The sequence below is a fragment of the Balaenoptera musculus genome, chromosome 11 (assembly GCF_009873245.2).
Source record: "Balaenoptera musculus isolate JJ_BM4_2016_0621 chromosome 11, mBalMus1.pri.v3, whole genome shotgun sequence".
Lineage (NCBI taxonomy): Eukaryota > Metazoa > Chordata > Mammalia > Artiodactyla > Balaenopteridae > Balaenoptera > Balaenoptera musculus.
In genome coordinates, this window is record NC_045795.1 from 23750882 (window position 1) to 23768758 (window position 17877).

General features: G+C 47.4%; 1 long non-coding RNA gene, 2 other non-coding genes and 1 pseudogene across 4 annotated transcripts; all 4 read left to right on the top strand.

The window, feature by feature from the left end:
* The first annotated feature begins 4438 nt into the window (after nt 1–4438).
* On the top strand, nt 4439–6776 carry LOC118903084. 2 transcript variants are annotated; one of them, XR_005021710.1, is made up of 5 exons: nt 4439–4736; nt 4931–4970; nt 5167–5210; nt 5681–5904; nt 6597–6776. It is a non-coding gene; the product is annotated as an uncharacterized LOC118903084 (long non-coding RNA). The 2 variants fall into 2 exon arrangements; XR_005021709.1 differs by having other exon boundaries at nt 4442–4970.
* On the top strand, nt 5025–5087 carry LOC118904590. Its single transcript, XR_005022042.1, has one exon. It is a non-coding gene; the product is annotated as a small nucleolar RNA SNORD48 (small nucleolar RNA).
* Nucleotides 5513–5579, top strand: LOC118904587. Its single transcript, XR_005022039.1, has one exon. It is a non-coding gene; the product is annotated as a small nucleolar RNA SNORD52 (small nucleolar RNA).
* A 7370-nt stretch (nt 6777–14146) lies between the features above and the next one.
* On the top strand, nt 14147–16351 carry LOC118903597 (annotated as a pseudogene).
* Nucleotides 16352–17877: the final 1526 nt, after the last annotated feature.

Consider the following 17877-nt stretch of genomic DNA (forward strand, 5'->3'; position numbering starts at 1 on the left):
TATGGCTGTTTTTGTTGGGACTTTATTGTAGGTGGTAAATCACATCCAGGACAGAAAACAAATTCCAAGTGCCCATTTTGATTGGGGTGGGGTTTGTTTTAGGTAGAAGTAGGGATGGGAGCTGCAGTAGGGTTTTGGGGAGGAGAGATTGTTGTGGTGTCAAAGGCAGTGTTGAGAGGGGTTCATGGTTCCTTAGGGTCTTGCACTCACTGTGTGCAGAGCTGTTCATTTCTTACTAGACCTGTGAGTCTTCCAGTCTTTTATTTAAGTTATGAATTTAGGGGTGGACGAAACAGTAAAAATGAGATGCAGATTCATACTCTGTTTTATAAATCCCACTTGAGTGACTTAGTGCAAATTACTTAGCCTCTTAGTTTTGGTTGGCTCCTTTCAAAATAAAGCATTTGTCTGAGTGGCCTCAGTTCCAAAGATCTAGATCACTTGAGCAGAAATGTGCTATAGGCAAGCAACATGTTCAATGAAGGTCACTGGAGCTGCAGTTATTCAACTGAGGGTCTGGGGGAGTGAGATACTGAGAGTTTGGGGGCATGGCAATAAAGAGGAATGGGCCAGGCACTGTACCTGGTTCTCTGAGTCCCTCCTGTAATCCTCAGTAGTTCTCATCACACCACCCTCTAACTTAGGTATTGTAAAGTTTTTTTTTTTTCATAGGTAGCATGTGGAGGTGGTCACTTAAGCTATATCCAGAGCAAAACTAGGCAGGAACAAGTGATGATTTGGGGGCCAGGGTTTTTTCACACTGCCTGAACACTGGGGCTAGCGTGGGTGGTTCCTGTCTGGCTGTAAGTGGTGGTTTTACCCCAGTTTTAACAATCAGTAGCCTTTTTGTTCTTTTCATGGACAGTCTCAAAACAGAAGCAACTTAATAGCACATTTAATTATGAACGAAGAGGAAATAAAAGCTGTGCAGCATAGATCTGGGAAGATGGGGAGATGGGCGTTCCTCCCACACAAGCCCTTCCCTAGGGGCTGCTTCTCAGTGGAGCAGTTAAACGTCCTTAACACTTCCTCTAGCCTGATAAATCCCAACCTTGTTCCTTCCAAAAACTGAGCCTGGGAATATCTACTCCAGAATCAAATTAAAGTTCCCTGTGTTTTATCTTTCAATAAATCCTTCCTCTCTGGGAAATTGAAACAACTTAGGAATGAGAAAGAATGGGAAGCCTTGTAAAGGAAAAGCTTGTAAAGGAAATAGTATAGTTTTGGTTCCTGGGCCAATTCTCAAAGGCCGGTCTTACTTACAAGATAGGTGCACTATAATATTATAGGCTCTAACCATAGCATATAGTATGTGCAGTTTAACTGCTGCAGAAGCAGAAATTGGGGGCTTGCTTAACTTTTAAAAAATTTAGCCAGCCAAGCAATAGAGGGAATAAACCTTGTAACTTCAAATCACTGGAGCCACGGTTCTCCAACCCAGTGGTATACTGAGACCATTTGGGAAGCTAAAGAAATACTGATACCGGGATTCCCTGGTGGCACAGTGGTTAAGAATCCGCCTGCCAATGCAGGGAACACGGGTTCGAGCCCTTGTCCGGGAAGATACCACATGTTGCAGAGCAACTAAGCCCGTGCGCCACAACTACTGAGCCTGCACTCTCGAGCCTGGGAGCCACAACTCCTGAAGCCTGCGTGCCTAGAGCCCGTGCTCCACAACAAGACAACACACCGCAATGAGAAGCCCGCGCACTGCAACGGAGAGTAGCCCCCACTCACCACAACTAGAGAAAGCCCGCGTGCAGCAACGAAGACCCAACGCAGCCATAAATAAATAAATAAATAAATTTATTTAAAAAGAAATACTGATACCGGTCCCGGAAGAATCAGAGTCTCTGGAAGTAGGCCAAGAAATTGTATAGAATTAAAATTGTCTCAGTGTTTCAGCCAAAGTTGAGAAAAAGCCACTGCACCAGAGGCTACTCCTGATTATGTTTTTAGAGGTATGGGGACCCAAGAGAGGCAGGACAGGAAGGTGTCAGTGCTTCCAGGAGCAGCAGCTGGTGGCAAGGGGCTTTCTGCTGTGAACCAGTGCTGGAAGCCTTCCACGGCCTTAAAGTGTTGATTCACTGGCAGCAGCAGCGATGATAAAGGTTAGGGAAATCGCCAGCAACGGCTTAACGGGCCAAAGAAGAGAATTCCTGAAGCTGGGCCAACTACTTTCATGAGTCCTCATTAGGGAAATGGTTCATTAAAAAGCAACATCAGGAAATTTTCTTGTCCAGTGGTTAGGACTCGGCGCTTTCACTGCGGGCCTGGGTTCAGTCCTAAGATCCTGCAAGCGGCGCGCCGCGGCCAATAAAAACAGCCACTTTAGAATATGAGAAGTCATCACCTACCTGTACATATACACTTCCTGGAACTTAAAATCACTTTGCAACATCAACCACAGGCGGAACTCAACCACTGGGAGCTGAGAAATGTGTCAAATAAACAGATGAATACTATAGGATTCTTGGAAGAGATTTTTAAAATAATATTTATTTTGGGCTGCGCCGGGTCTTAGTTGCGGCACATGGGATCTTTGTTGCGGCATGTTTAGTTAAATTCATTAACTTGAGATCTCTGGTTTTAATTTTTTTTTTAATTTAATTTAATTTATTTTTTATACAGCAGGTTCTTATTAGTGATCTATTTTATACATATTAGTGTATACATGTCAATCCCAACCTCCCAGTTCATCCCACCACCATCCCCCCCTGCCACTTTCCCCCCTTGGTGTCCATACATTTGTTCTCTACATCTGTGTCTCTATTTCTGCCCTGCAAACCGGTTCATCTGTACCATTTTTCTAGGTTCCACATATATGCGTTAATATACGATATTTGTTTTTCTCTTTCTGAGTTACTTCACTCTGTATGACAGTCTCTAGATCCATCCACATCTCTACAAATGACCCAATTTCATTCCTTTTTATGGCTGAGTAATATTCCATTGTATATCTGTACCACATCTTCCTTATCCATTCGTCTGTCGATGGGCATTTAGGTTGCTTCCATGACCTGGCTATTGTAAATAGTACTGCAATAAACATTGGGGTGCATGTGTCTTTTTGAATTATGGTTTTCTCTGGGTATATGCCCAATAGTGGGATTGCTGGATCATATGGTAAGGCTATTTTTAGTTTTTTAAGGAACCTCCACACTGTTCTCCATAGTGGACATATATACACTACCAAATGTAAAATAGCTAGCTAGTAGGAAGCAGCCACATAGCACAAGGAGATCAGCTCTGTGCTTTGTGTCCACCTAGAGGGGTGGGATAGGGAGGGTGGGAGGGAGAAGCAAGAGGGAGGAGATATGGGGATATATGTATATATATATCTGATTCACTTTGTTATATAGCAGAAACTAACACACCATTGTAAAGCAATTATACTCCAATAAAGATGTTAAAAAAAAAAAAAGCTACAATGAGGTATCACCTCACACCAGTTAGGGTGGGAATCATCAGAAAATCTACAAACAACAAATGCTGGAGAGAGTGTGGAGAAAAGGGGACACTCTTGCACTGTTGGTGGGAATGTAAATAGATACAGCCACTATGGAGAACAGTATGGGGTTCTTTAATTTTCTATTTTAATTTATTTTTTTTTTATTTTTGGCTGCATTGGGTCTTCTCTGCTGCGGGAGGGCCTTCTCTAGCTGCAGCAATCGGGGTCTACTCTTCGTTGTGGTGCGTGGGCTTCTCATTGTGGTGGCTCCTTTTTGTTGCGGAGCACGGGCTCTAGATGCGCGGGCTTCAGTAGCTGTGACACGCAGGCTCTAGACCGTACGCTCAGTAGTTGTGGTGCAGGGCTTAGTTGCTCCGCGGCATGTGGGATCTTCCTGGACCAGGGATCGAACCCGTTTCCCCTGCATTGGCAGGCAGATTCTTTACCACTGCGCCACCAGGGAAATCCCTTGTTTTCTCTAATTTACAGTAATCTTATGAAGTGCCGACTACCCGATCTTTCTCGCAAAAACTCTTATATAGCCTGGCTTCTCCCTTACCTCTTCAGGGCTGAGAGGCTGCGACCAGGCCTAAGTCCTCAGTTTTATCCACCAAATAAAACAGATTCTCAACTTTCAGGACGTGCATTTTTTTTCAGTGGACACAATTATACCTTAATAAAGGTGTTTTTTTTTTTTAAAAAAAAAGGACAGGAAGTTTAATGTACCTGACAGGTCTTGCAAATTCAGATTTCGCTGGCTAGACAGAGGAGGGTGGCAGTCCCTTGGAGGGACTCCCGAATCCAAACCGGGACAATTGAGAACTAGAGCGAAGTCCCTTGGTTACACAAGCAGGGACAGGACTATCTGGGAGGCCACCCAGGAAGAGCGTTCAGCTGCGCGCGCACTTGGCAGCGTCGCGGACTTCTCCGGCCTGGCCAGTAAAGTCACCTGTTTTTTTGTTTTTCAAAATTCACAAAACATCTCCGAATATTTCCCCAGAAAAATGTGAAACGTTCACTCATGGCCTCTCTTTCACTTAACTTTAGTCTTGTTTGGACAAGCGATGGGGAAAATTCTGAGGATCGAGACAGGCCTCTCAGAAGACAGCTATAGGCCCGTCAGGCCCCGACGCCACGCCGCCGTAAATAAACGGCCCTGGCCCAGGCCTTGTCGTTCTCTTTGTGCAGTGAACTCGTGGGTGGCGAAGATGGTGGCTTTGGGATCCGCCTGGCGGAAAAGGAAGGCTACCGCCTGCGCCATCTTTGCACAGCTGCCGGCGTACAGGTACCTCAGTACCTCAGGGCCGTGTTGGACACTGAGGGGACCGAAGTCTCGGGCTGAGCAGGATGAGCTATCATTACAGACTAGAATTTCTGATGTCTCTGTGACACCACTGCTTGGAACTGACGCAGCCCAGGGCAGGGGGGACTTGTCTGGTAGTCGCCCTGGCTTCTGCTAACTCACTGGTTTCTTCCCAGGCCCCTGATTTCTTGAAGGAGGGTCCGCAGCGCCTCGAGGGTGAGTGGATTGTGCGATATGGAGTGGCTGGTGGTTGTACTGGGGGAGGACGGGGATGATGATGACCCCAGGTGATTCTGAGTGTCTCGCTGACGCCATCACCGCAGCGCGCTGACCACCTCCATCCCCCGGGTTGGGATCCCTAGTATTTGGGCTCAGGGGAGCCACTTATTCGTGTGTCTCGTTTCTCCATTAGGGAATTAAGACGTTCACAGACCGGTGTGTTATTTTTGAATAAAGGTGAGTGTTAGGTGTGCGGGCGCTCCCAGTGTCTCTCACTTTTTTAACTCCCCAGAGTTTTGTTTAAGCCTTGCTAAACCTGCTTTTTCCACCTGTTTTACTACTATAAACTACCCTGCATGCTGGGCCTGCTTGATGGAGCTGTTCTCCGCAGTTCTAAGTTTGTTTCCTACTTCTTTTCTCTCCTGAACTTCCCATCCCTGAATTCTTAATTTCTTAGATCCTTATACGGGGGCTGTTGTTTTTGAATGTTCTAGATTCCTCCCCATAATGGCTTCCCTTGATCCAGGTCTCCCTAAATTGGGGATGATGATTTCTCAGACTAGAGTCTCTGATGCTGGTCCTGATGTCAAAATTAATTTCTGACTCATTTGGGGAACTGGATACTTGGATTTTTGAGAGGAGCCAATGGGAGGGCTGTAGCTCTCTGCTTGTATTTCTCATCGGTGGTCCTGCTTTCATCTTTCTAGCTTGAGAGCTTTGGAAGCCCAGCCGGGGCAGTGCCCCTTCACAGAGATTCAGGGATAGCCTGGTGGCTGAAGGCCTAAAGTTTGGAGTTCTCCTCTTGGAGAAGTGCTGTTGGGATGGCTGGGATGCCCAGGTAATGGTTCCTGCCACTTCATCAACAAGCTGTGACAAGAAGTGGAGAGTGACAAGAAGTGGAGAGTGGCGTGCCTTCTGCCTGGGTACTGTGGTAAGTCTCTTGCTGGTTTTCCTACCAGCTCCAGAGTGGTAATGATGACCTGGTTGGACTAGAGTCTCTGAGAACTTCTCTGAGGATCTTTGAAACCACCTGATCCACTCTTATGCTTCTTTCCACCCTGTGTGGCAATTCCCCTGCCCACCCAGACCTTTCTTTTTTTAAAGTAAAACTGGTATATAACTACATTAGTTTCAGGAACATAACGTTTTGGATATTTATATACACTAGAAAGCGATCACCACAGTAAGTCTAGTCACCATGCAACTGATCCTTTTTGCCTAACCACCTTTCTCTCTGATAACTACCAATCTGTTCTGTATCTATGATTCATGCTTTTTAAAAATAATTTATTTTATTTACTTATTTTTGGCTGCATTGGGTCTTCGTTGCAGTGCGAGGGCTTCTTCTTGTGGTGGTTTCTCTTGTTGTGGAGCACAGGCTTTAGGCGCTCGGGCTTCAGTAGTTGTGGCACACGGGCTCTAGAGCGCAGGCTCAGTAGTTGTGGCACATGGGCTTAGTTTCTCCGCGGCATGTGGGATCTTCCCGGACCAGGGCTCGAACCCGTGTCCTCTGCGTTGGCAGGCAGATTCTTAACCACTGCGCCACCAGGGAAGCCCTAGATTCATGCTTTACTGCCAGTTGCTTGCATGTTCCTAATATGTGTTGCTTTTATGAAATTTCAGAATTTTGCTGACACAAAGGATGTTCTCTACCTGGTGTTGGACAGATCCTCGGAACTTCACATCTTTCCTGCATTAACCGGCATGAGCAGTTGTCAACCTCCTGGGGTGGAGGGAGGGGACTGCCTAGAAATTTGGGGACCAAACTCAATTAGGTGGCCTTTACTTGGTCCTACCCAAAGGATTCCAATAAAAAAAAATATATATATTTTTTTAAATTTATTTTTATTTATTTATTTATTTTTGGCTGTGTTGGGTCTTCATTTCTGTGCGAGGGCTTTCTCTAGTTGTGGCAAGCGGGGGCCACTCTTCATCGCGGTGCGCAGGCCTCTCACTGTCGCGGCCTCTCTTGTTGCAGAGCACAGGCTCCAGACGCGCAGGCTCAGTAGTTGTGGCTCACGGGCCTAGTTGCTCCGCGGCATGTGGGATCTTCCCAGACCAGGGCTCGAACCCGTGTCCCCTGCATTGGCAGGCAGATTCTCAACCACTGCGCCACCAGGGAAGCCCAATAAAATATTTTAAAGCAAATAAAAAATAGATTGGTCTCAGTGAAAACAAGATGGTACAGAAAGATTTAGGGACATGAAAGGTTAACCACCAGTGAATGAGCATCACAGTTGACATCTAGCTGTACCTCTTTGCAACGACATACAAAAAGTAGATTTGCCACATATTGACACCAATGTTAAGAATTTCTAGATTGATTGTGATAGTATACTAATATTTGAGGTTTTTATGACACCATTAACACAGACATCCAATTTTCCTTTTGATCAATTGGTGAAAACATAGGTTGTCCAGATATATTTTAGAAGCATATACTGGTGGTTGCCAGGGGCAGGGAATGAGGAAATGAAGAGTTACTGTTTAATGGATATAGAGTTTCTGTTTTAGAAGATGAAAAGAGTTCACGGGGATGGATGGTGATGATGGTTGCTCAATGTGATGAATGTTTATTACCACTGAAGTGTATGCTTAAAAGTGGTAAAGATGGGGAGGGGGATAAATTGGAAGATTAGGATTAACACATACATGCTACTACATATTAAAAAAGTAACTAATGCGCTATTGTATAGCACAGGGAACTCTACTCAATACTCTGTAATGGCCTATATGGGAAAAGAATGTAACAAAAAAGAGTGGATATATGTATAGCTGATTCACTCTGCTGTATACCTGAAACTAACACGACATTGTAAGTCAACGATACCCCAATAAAAATTTTTTTAAGAATGGTAAAGATGGTAAATTTTATGTGTATTTCACCACAGTAAAAAAAATGGGGGAAAAAGCATACTCTGTGCTCCTATTTGTCATCGTCATAAAGGAGATTCCCCACCAGCATGTACAGAGTATGCTGCTATAAGGCTGTATTGTAAATTATCCAGCTTCTGGTAAGGGGGCATTTGAGCTTCTGGTCATGGTATATACCAGTGCTGATTCCCTATTAATTTGCACCCATTTGAAGTTGTGTTGTAGAATACATTTCCAAAAGTAGAATTTCAGAGTCAAAGGATTTGGGCATTTAAAGTAGTAATGTATGTTCCATAAAGTTGTCCCAGTTTATACTCGTAACAACAGTCTCCTTCAGAGTGCCTGTTTCTCTACCTGCCATCACTACTCCAGGTGGAGTGTACCAGTTTGTGTACCTAATAATTCATCTTTTAAATATTGCACATCTTTTGCATCTGTTTTCCTATGGAACGTTTCCAGCTTGGTCCCCACTCAGCAAAGATTTTTTCCAACTTTTATTTTCCTTAATCGTCTTTGCCAGATCTTTTTTTTTTTTTCCCTCCTTGAAATTGCCCTGTTTGGTACTCCCTACAGGACACAGTTAGCTGCTCCCATTGCTATACTCTGACCACGGGTTCTGTATAATCTTAGCAGCCACCATATATTTAGTGCTTTGGTCTGTCGTAGGCTTTTTATGTGTTTCATTTTATTGAATCCTTAAAACCTTGCAAAGTAGATATGTATCTACCCTACCTCGCAAGCAAGGAGAGGAAAGCTCAGGGATGTTAAATAATTTCCCTAAGGTCAGAGAGATAGGAGGTATTGAGGCCCCTGAGCTGGACACTGGTGTTTGTCAAGTGGAGTAAAATTGAAGCTTGGTTCTCACCCAGACACTCCAAGGACAAAGCAAGTGGCAGAAGCTGAGCTCTGCTGAAGTTAAGAGATAAGATGAGCATTCCTGAGGTCAAGGTAAACTTCCCTGTCTGCACATGCGCAGGAAGGCTCCTTGGGGGTCAAAAAGGGAGGGGGCACCACCCCATAATAAGTGTCGACATACCCCCACAGGCCTCTGCAGCGGAATCCATCTTGGCAAAAAGCTGCACTCGCATCTTGGGGAGGGTCTAGGACTGGTCAGCTGTGAAAAAGAAACAAGATAATTGGCTAAAGGTAAACAAAGACCCGGAAGACCCGTCCTACATGTGATTTAAATCACCCTTTCACGGTACTCCTCATTAGAGAGGACACCCATATCCTTTGTCTCCGTGTATTTCTGCCTTGCTTCCGTCTTAAATAAACTGTTTCTCTGTGTGCTGTTCTCCCACTTGTGCTGTGTCTCTAATAATAAACTTTGTACCTGTTCTTACAGTTGTTGCCTCCTTGAAACATTCTTGCTTTCAAATGGGGCAAGAGCCAGGGAACTTTGCTTCTAGCCTCTAGCCCCTGCTGGACTAGCGGCTAGGTTCTATTCCCGGGCAGGAACTAAGATCTCTCTTCAGGACCACTCACTGGTCTCTCCGAGATCAGTGTCAGTCAGGATTCAAATTCCTTTCTGTCTAGTATATAATACACCTATGGCCTAGCTTTAAACATTTCCAATAACTGAAGCAAACCTCTCTTTGCTTCCATGTTTCTTTTTCTCCCTCCCACTCAGAGGACGTCACCCAGCTGAATTGTGGCTGTATCATTCTTTGGCTTTTCTTTGTACTCTGAATTGAATGTGTCCCTAAAATATTGTTTGGTTTTGTGTTTTGTATCTTTTTGAGCTTCATAAATATGGACTAATACTCCACGTAGTTATGTTGCAGCTTGGTTCTTTTTTGTTCACATACTTCCCTATAGTTTAGATTCTACCCTTCCAAACACATTTCTGCCCATTTTTTTTAGGCAAAAAAAAAACAACAACAATTCTAGGTTGATGGGTGTCTCTGGGTAGTGTACGTGAGGACTTGCATTTGTAAGTGCATTTTTCTAGGGTGACAGTATCACATAGGAAGTACAGGGGACTGGTTAAGATGTAGGGAGCCAGACTGAATACTTATAGATGTTCAACTTTGGCTAAGTTACTTAGCCACTCTATTTCCTCATTTGTAAATGGATAACAGAGTAACTACTGTTTTTATTTTTTAATTTCTTTATTTTTATTTTTGGTTGCGTTGGGTCTTTGTTGCTGCGCACAGGCTTTCTCCGGTTGCGGTGAGCAGGGGCTCCTCTTCGTGGCGGTGCATGGGCTTCTCATTGCGGTGGCTTCTCCTGTTGCAGAGCACGGGCTCTAGGTGCGCTGGCTTCAGTAGTTGTGGCACGTGGGCTCAGTAGTTGTGGCTCGCGAGCTCTAGAGCGCAGGCTCAGTAGTTGTGGCGAACGGGCTGAATTGCTCCGCGGCATGTGGGATCTTCCTGGGCCAGGGCTCGAACCCGTGTCCCCTGCATTGGCAGGCGGATTCTTAACCACTGCACCACCAGGGAAGCCCCAAAGAGTACCTACTCTTACGGAGTTGTTAGGTTTAACTATAATTAAATGCACTTAAAACTGCCTAACACATAGTAAGCCTTATTTAGGCATTAGCTACAATTATATTATTCCAAATAGTTTAGACATTAGCTAACATAGCCTAGTCAGTACCTCATCCAGTTTTCCTTAGTCCTTGACATTACTATTAAATGGTCAACTTCATTTCTTGTCCATAGGGTCTCTTCTGCATTCTCTTGCAGAGAATGATCCAAGTCCTGCCCTAGGTGTTCAGACCCTCCTTCCTTTGTCAGTCCCAGGTTTAGAGTATAAGAGTGAGGGACTTCCATGGTGGTGCAGTGGTTAAGAATCCAGCGGACATGGGTTCCATCTGATCCTGGTCCAGGAGGATCCCACATGCCACCAAGCAATTGGGCCCATGCACCACAACTCCTGAGCCTGCGCTCTAGAGCCCGTGAGCCACAACTGCTGAAGCCTGCACACCTAGAGCCCGTGCTCTGCAGCAAGAGAAGCCACTGCAATGAGAAGGCCATGAGTCGCAACCAAAGAGTAGCCCCCGCTCACCGCAACTAGAGAAAGCCTGCGTGCAGCAACGAAGACCCAACGCAGCCATAAATAAATTAAATAAATAAATAAATAAATAAATTTACATTAAAAAGATTGAGCTACAGCCATGGTGAAGATGGTCACGTGAACTTTTCTTAATTCCAGGCATGGAAATCACTTTCCAGTCCTCGCATTCCTGAGCCCTACAGCCTCTCTTCACGGGGGTGACAGTGATTTGATAAGACCCCTACCCCAAAGCACACTGAATCTTCTTCACCCCCAGGAGCACTTTCAGAAGTAAACAGTCCTCCCAACCCACTAGGCAGATCTCATAGCTCTCCAAAATTAATCTACGCAGAGACTGGCCTGCCATCTCAGCTACTGAAGCCCGTGAGCCTCCCAGGCCTGTTTCCCCAGGCCTCTCATCCCTGGAATCCTTAGCAACTGGCTAGTGCACAAGCCCCTCCAGAATGATACCTCTACCTGCCTGTTGCTTGTGCCCGAACTCTTGGAGTCTGCTTGAGTCCTGTTTGCATATTCTATATCCAATTTGTCAGCAAATCATGCTGGCGATACCTTAACACCAAAATTTGGCCGCATCTCACAACTCTACTGCTCCTTGACTCTGGTGGGATCCACCATCGTCTCACTTAGCTCCCCTGCGTGATGCAACAGCCTCCAACAAAGCTTCTGGATGTAATCTGGTTTGTGAGGAATCTAGAGCCAAGAAATAAAAACTGTTTTGGACATTGTTTGCAGGAATATAACTTTATAGAATCCCTTTGGAAAACAGTTTAGCAGTACCTACTAAAAATGAGGCATGCTCTCTTCAACCCAGTGTTTCCACTTCTGGTGATGCACCCTAAACACTCACATACAGATACAAGGATTAATATACACATCCTTGATGGTACTGTTGGTAAGGGGGGAGAAAATAAGGAACTCACGTGTTCTCCAATAGGGAAATGGGGGTATATTCATAAAATACACCATGTGTTACATGCAGCAGTAGGATGACTAACATACCAGCGTGGATTAATCTCACAATGTGAAGAATAAAAGCAGATCACAGAAAAATAGTATGTAATGCTTAAAACATTTACCACTAAACAATATATTGCTTAAAGTTCCTACTGTATAGCACAGTATATTCAATATCCTGTGATAAACTGGATAGAAAATAATATGAAAAGGAATATATATGTATAACAATCATTTTGCTGTAGAGCAGACATTAACACAACATTGTAAATCAACCATACTTCAATAAAATAAATTTTAAAAAAACAATATACTGTTTGGAGTTAAGTATCATAGTAAAAACAAAAAGAAATGCATAGGACCGGGGCTTCCATGGTGGCGCAGTGGTTGAGAATCCACTTGACAATGCAGGGGAAACAGGTTCGATCCCTGGTCTCGGAAAATCCCACATGCCGCGGAGCAACTGAGCCCGTGCGCCACAACTACTGAGCCCATATGCCACAACTACTGCAGCCCACGCGTCCGTGTTCCACACGAGAGAAGCCACCGCAATGAGGAGCCCAGGCACCGCAACAAAGAGTAGCCTCCACTTGCCACAACTAGAGAAAGCCCGCGTGCAGCAACGAATACCCACACAGCTAAAATAAATAAATAAATAAAATAAACAAATAGAAAAAAAAAAACCCCTGCCTCCTCCCACTTGTGCTGTTATGTTTTCTACGCTCAAGACATGTGAGCACAGCAATGAGTATACTTCTCTGTGGGTTGTGAACCCCGCACTGTTGCCTTAATGTCCCTCACATTTTCATTTTAGGCGCTTAACAAGGGGTCTTGCATTGCCCACAAAGGATGAAGAAACAAAGCCCGAAACAATTACCAAATATAACTGTATCTAAAACAGGAAGGAAGGTAATGCACAGAAAATTGAAATCCAGGCTAAAAAACTAAATGGAAGAATTACGTGCACAGCAAAAAATCTGAAGTTTTAAGGAGCTAGAATCTGGGTCCTGCCAACCTCTCCCACTTTACAGCACCATCCCGACCAGTTTGCTTTCAAGTGAGCCACCTGCCAACCTGCTGTAGCATATGATGCTGTTAAAGAGGAGTAAACATTCCCGCCCCGCCCTCGCAGGCTCACCACCACATCACATTTATTTTAAAGCGGTGGACAGCCTAGAGGCTGCAAGTGACAAGGCAGAAGGCCGAATTCCGGACTCAGATTAATCCTGGCACCACCAATCATCCGAGGCTGAACCAGGAATGAAGAAGGCAGAAAGGAACAGGGGAGTGGCCCGGACCCCAGGCTGGGAAAGATGAGGAACCTGGGAGAGCCCCAAAGGCCTAATGATAGCTGAATTTCTACAGAGATTTTTTTTCTTCCTCAAGCCCCAGTCCAGACGAGGAAAACGGGAGCGGTTCTGGGCGGGGACAGGGGCGCAGTGGATCCAACCCTGCCCTTCCCTCCCCACGCCCCTGACCGAAAACGTCCCTTCTAAGGCGTTGGGAACCTTCTCCAATTTAAGAACCGTCTGTTTACCTGATTATACTTTCCTTTTGAAAATTCAAATTTTCCCATCCCCAGATATTCCATCCATATAGGGCTAAAGATGACGCCAAACTATACTGCATTATCTCTTTCCTTGTCCTTCCTATTTTAAAATAAGATGGGAAAAACGCCGGGATGGCCAAGGCAATTCTCAGGCAGCCCGGCCCCTCCGCGAACCGGCCCAAACGCGGCTGCTTCCATCAGCGTCAGGCTTCAATCAGCGTCTCTTTGGGCCACAGATACCCCACCCTCTTAGAGAAACTCCGGATCGTTCTGTAATTTGGGTCTCCCCGGAATCGTGTACCCCCTAATCCTACTTTAAAACAATCAAACTTATTTGAGCCCCACGAACCTCTCACCGCCCTACTTATTACAAGCCTAGTGCTCATCCTTCCGGTCGACATCCAACTACTTGGCAGGCGGCTCGCCAGGGAAACGGAGACAGGGTGGCCGGAGTCAACAACGACTCTTCCCGGCGCCTCTCCCCCCTTCCCTTAGGACTCCAGTTTCCTCCAGCGAATCCCAGAAGAGTCTGGAGAGTTCTGGGAGGGGCGGCACCCAAGGGGCTGATTGGTCCCAGAAAACCAGGGGGCAGGACCTGAGGCGAAACCCCTGGAATATTCCCGACCCGGCAGCCGAACTGAGCTCTGTGATTGGCTGAGGAGGGAAAAGGCGGAGCTTGATGAAAAACCATAAACACAGAGCCGCCCTCAGAGAAACGGCAAGCCAGGAGAGAGCTGCTAGGATTGGAGTGGTTGGTGAGCGCAGCTTCCGCAGACACACTATCTGCGAGGACCACCCGAGCGGCACCGGCGCGTTCAGTTTTCGGATTCCGAAAGGACCGAGCTCCTCGTCGCTGAACTCGTTGGCCGTTTTCAGGTCTGAAGTTCGTTGCGGAGCCGAGAGGGCGGGACACCGGCATGGCGAAAAGCACGGCCATTGGCATCGATCTGGGCACCACCTACTCCTGCGTGGGGGTGTTCCAGCACGGCAAAGTAGAGATCATCGCCAACGATCAGGGCAACCGCAACCACCCCCAGCTACGTGGCCTTCACGGACACCGAGCGGCTCATCGGCGACGCGGCCAAGAACCAGGTGGCGCTGAACCCACAGAACACCGTGTTTGACGCGAAGCGGCTGATCGGCCGCAAGTTCGGCGACCCTGTGGTGCAGTCGGACATGAAGCACTGGCCTTTCCGGGTGATCAACGATGGTGACAAGCCCAAGGTGCAGGTGAGCTACAAGGGGGAGACCAAGGCGTTCTACCCCGAGGAGATCTCGTCGATGGTGCTGACCAAGATGAAGGAGATCGCCGAGGCGTACCTGGGCCACCCGGTGAGCAACGCGGTGATCACCGTGCCGGCCTACTTCAACGACTCGCAGCGCCAGGCCACCAAGGATGCGGGGGTGATCGCGGGGCTGAACGTGCTGAGGATCATCAACGAGCCCACGGCTGCCGCCATCGCCTACGGCCTGGACCGGACGGGCAAGGGGGAGCGCAACGTGCTCATCTTTGACCTGGGCGGGGGCACGTTCGACGTGTCCATCCTGACGATCGACGACGGCATCTTCGAGGTGAAGGCCACGGCCGGGGACACCCACCTGGGTGGGGAGGACTTCGACAACAGGCTGGTGAACCACTTCGTGGAGGAGTTCAAGAGGAAGCACAAGAAGGACATCAGCCAGAACAAGCGGGCCGTGAGGCGACTGCGCACCGCCTGCGAGAGGGCCAAGAGGACCCTGTCGTCCAGCACCCAGGCCAGCCTGGAGATCGATTCCCTGTTCGAGGGCATCGACTTCTACACGTCCATCACCAGGGCGCGGTTCGAAGAGCTGTGCTCGGACCTGTTCCGGAGCACCCTGGAGCCGGTGGAGAAGGCTCTGCGCGACGCCAAGCTGGACAAGGCTCAGATCCAAGACCTGGTCCTGGTGGGGGGCTCCACCCGCATCCCCAAGGTGCAGAAGCTGCTGCAGGACTTCTTCAACGGGCGCGACCTCAACAAGAGCATCAACCCCGACGAGGCGGTGGCCTATGGGGCGGCGGTGCAGGCAGCCATCCTGATGGGAGACAAGTCTGAGAACGTGCAGGACCTGCTGCTGCTGGACGTGGCTCCCCTGTCGCTGGGGCTGGAGACGGCTGGGGGCGTGATGACTGCCCTGATCAAGCGCAACTCCACCATCCCCACCAAGCAGACGCAGATCTTCACCACCTATTCGGACAACCAGCCCGGCGTGCTGATCCAGGTGTACGAGGGCGAGAGGGCCATGACGCGGGACAACAACCTGCTGGGGCGCTTCGAGCTGAGCGGCATCCCACCGGCCCCCAGGGGAGTGCCCCAGATCGAGGTGACCTTCGACATCGACGCCAATGGCATCCTGAACGTCACGGCCATGGACAAGAGCACGGGCAAGGCCAACAAGATCACCATCACCAACGACAAGGGCCGGCTGAGCAAGGAGGATATCGAGCGCATGGTGCAGGAGGCGGAGAAGTACAAAGCCGAGGACGAGGTCCAGCGCGAGAGGGTGTCTGCCAAGAACGCCCTGGAGTCGTACGCCTTCAACATGAAGAGCGCCGTGGAGGATGAGGGGCTGAAGGGCAAGATCAGCGAGGCCGACAAGAAGAAGGTGCTGGACAAGTGCCAGGAGGTGATTTCCTGGCTGGACGCCAACACCTTGGCCGAGAAGGACGAGTTTGAGCACAAGAGGAAGGAGCTGGAGCAGGTGTGTAACCCCATCATCAGCGGACTGTACCAGGGGGCGGGTGGCCCCGGGGCTGGCGGCTTTGGGGCCCAGGCCCCTAAAGGGGGCTCTGGGTCTGGCCCCACCATTGAGGAGGTGGATTAGGGGACTTACTATTGTTTCTCTGTATTCCTCTTTGAGACAGAGGAGACCCAAGGACCTTGGTATTTCCCTGTATGTTAGTCCTCTACTATAGCAGTTCATTCTAAGGTTAGCTTTTAACCTTTAATAATTAGCTTGCCTGTCTTTGTTATTTCTGTATGTTATAACCAATGCGTTTCACCAGAATGATTTGCGTTTCATGTAAGTGGTACTGTAAGGGTCGCTTTCCTGTTTTGTTTTTCCCTCTCTCAAATGGATTAACACTGCCACCTTCTGTCCTATTTTTGCTTTGTAACATACCCAAACTCATGGAATTAAAAACTTGTATGCTTAAGGAATAAGAATAAAATGTTAAATATGTATGTCTGCTTTTATTTGGGGAGGGATAATAGTCTCTTCTCTGAAATCCATAGACCATGAAAGGGCTGTACTTTTTTTTTTTTTTTTAAATAAGCATTTATTTTATTTTATAGCTACTTTATTTATTTATTTATTTATTTTTGGCTGTGTTGGGTCTTCGGTTCGTGCGAGGGCTTTCTCCAGTTACGGCAAGTGGGGGCCACTCTTCATCGCGGTGCGGGGACCGCTCTTCATCGCAGTGCGCGGGCCTTTCACTATCGCGGCCCCTCCCTTTGCGGGGCACAGGCTCCAGACGCGCAGGCTCAGTAGTTGTGGCTCACGGGCCCCAGCTGCTCCGTGGCATGTGGATCTTCCCAGACCAGGGCTCGAACCGTGTCCCCTGCATTAGCAGGCAGATTCTCAACCACTGCGCCACCAGGGAAGCCCAGGGCTGTACTTCTGAAGAGAGTATCATACGTATTAGGAGCTGTGGGTATGGCTGTTTTGTTGGGACTTTATGTAGGTGGTAAATCACATCCAGGACAGAAAACAAATTCCAAGTGCCCATTTTGATTGGGGTGGGTTTGTTTTAGGTAAAAGTAGGGATGGGAGCTGCAGTAGGGTTTTGGGGAGGAGAGATTGTTGTGGTGTCAACGGCAGTGTTGAGAGGGGTTCATGGTTCCTTAGGGTCTTGCACTCACTGTGTGCAGAGCTGTTCATTTCTTACTAGACCTGTGAGTCTTCCAGTCTTTTATTTAAGTTATGAATTTAGGGGTGGACGAAACAGTAAAAATGAGATGCAGATTCATACTGTTTTATAAATCCCACTTGAGTGACTTAGTGCAAATTACTTAGCCTCTTAGTTTTGGTTGGCTCCTTTCAAAATAAAGCATTTGTCTGAGTGGCCTCAGTTCCAAAGATCTAGATCACTTGAGCAGAAATGTGCTATAGGCAAGCAACATGTTCAATGAAGGTCACTGGAGCTGCAGTTATTCAACTGAGGGTCTGGGGGAGTGAGATACTGAGAGTTTGGGGGCATGGCAATAAAGAGGAATGGGCCAGGCACTGCACCTGGTTCTCTGAGTCCCTCCTGTAATCCTCAGTAGTTCTCATCACACCACCCTCTAACTTAGGTATTGTAAAGTTTTTTTTTTTTTCATAGGTAGCATGTGGAGGTGGTCACTTAAGCTATATCCAGAGCAAAACTAGGCAGGAACAAGTGATGATTTGGGGGCCAGGGTTTTTTCACACTGCCTGAACACTGAGGCTAGCGTGGGTGGTTCCTGTCTGGCTGTAAGTGGTGGTTTTACCCCAGTTTTAACTATCAGT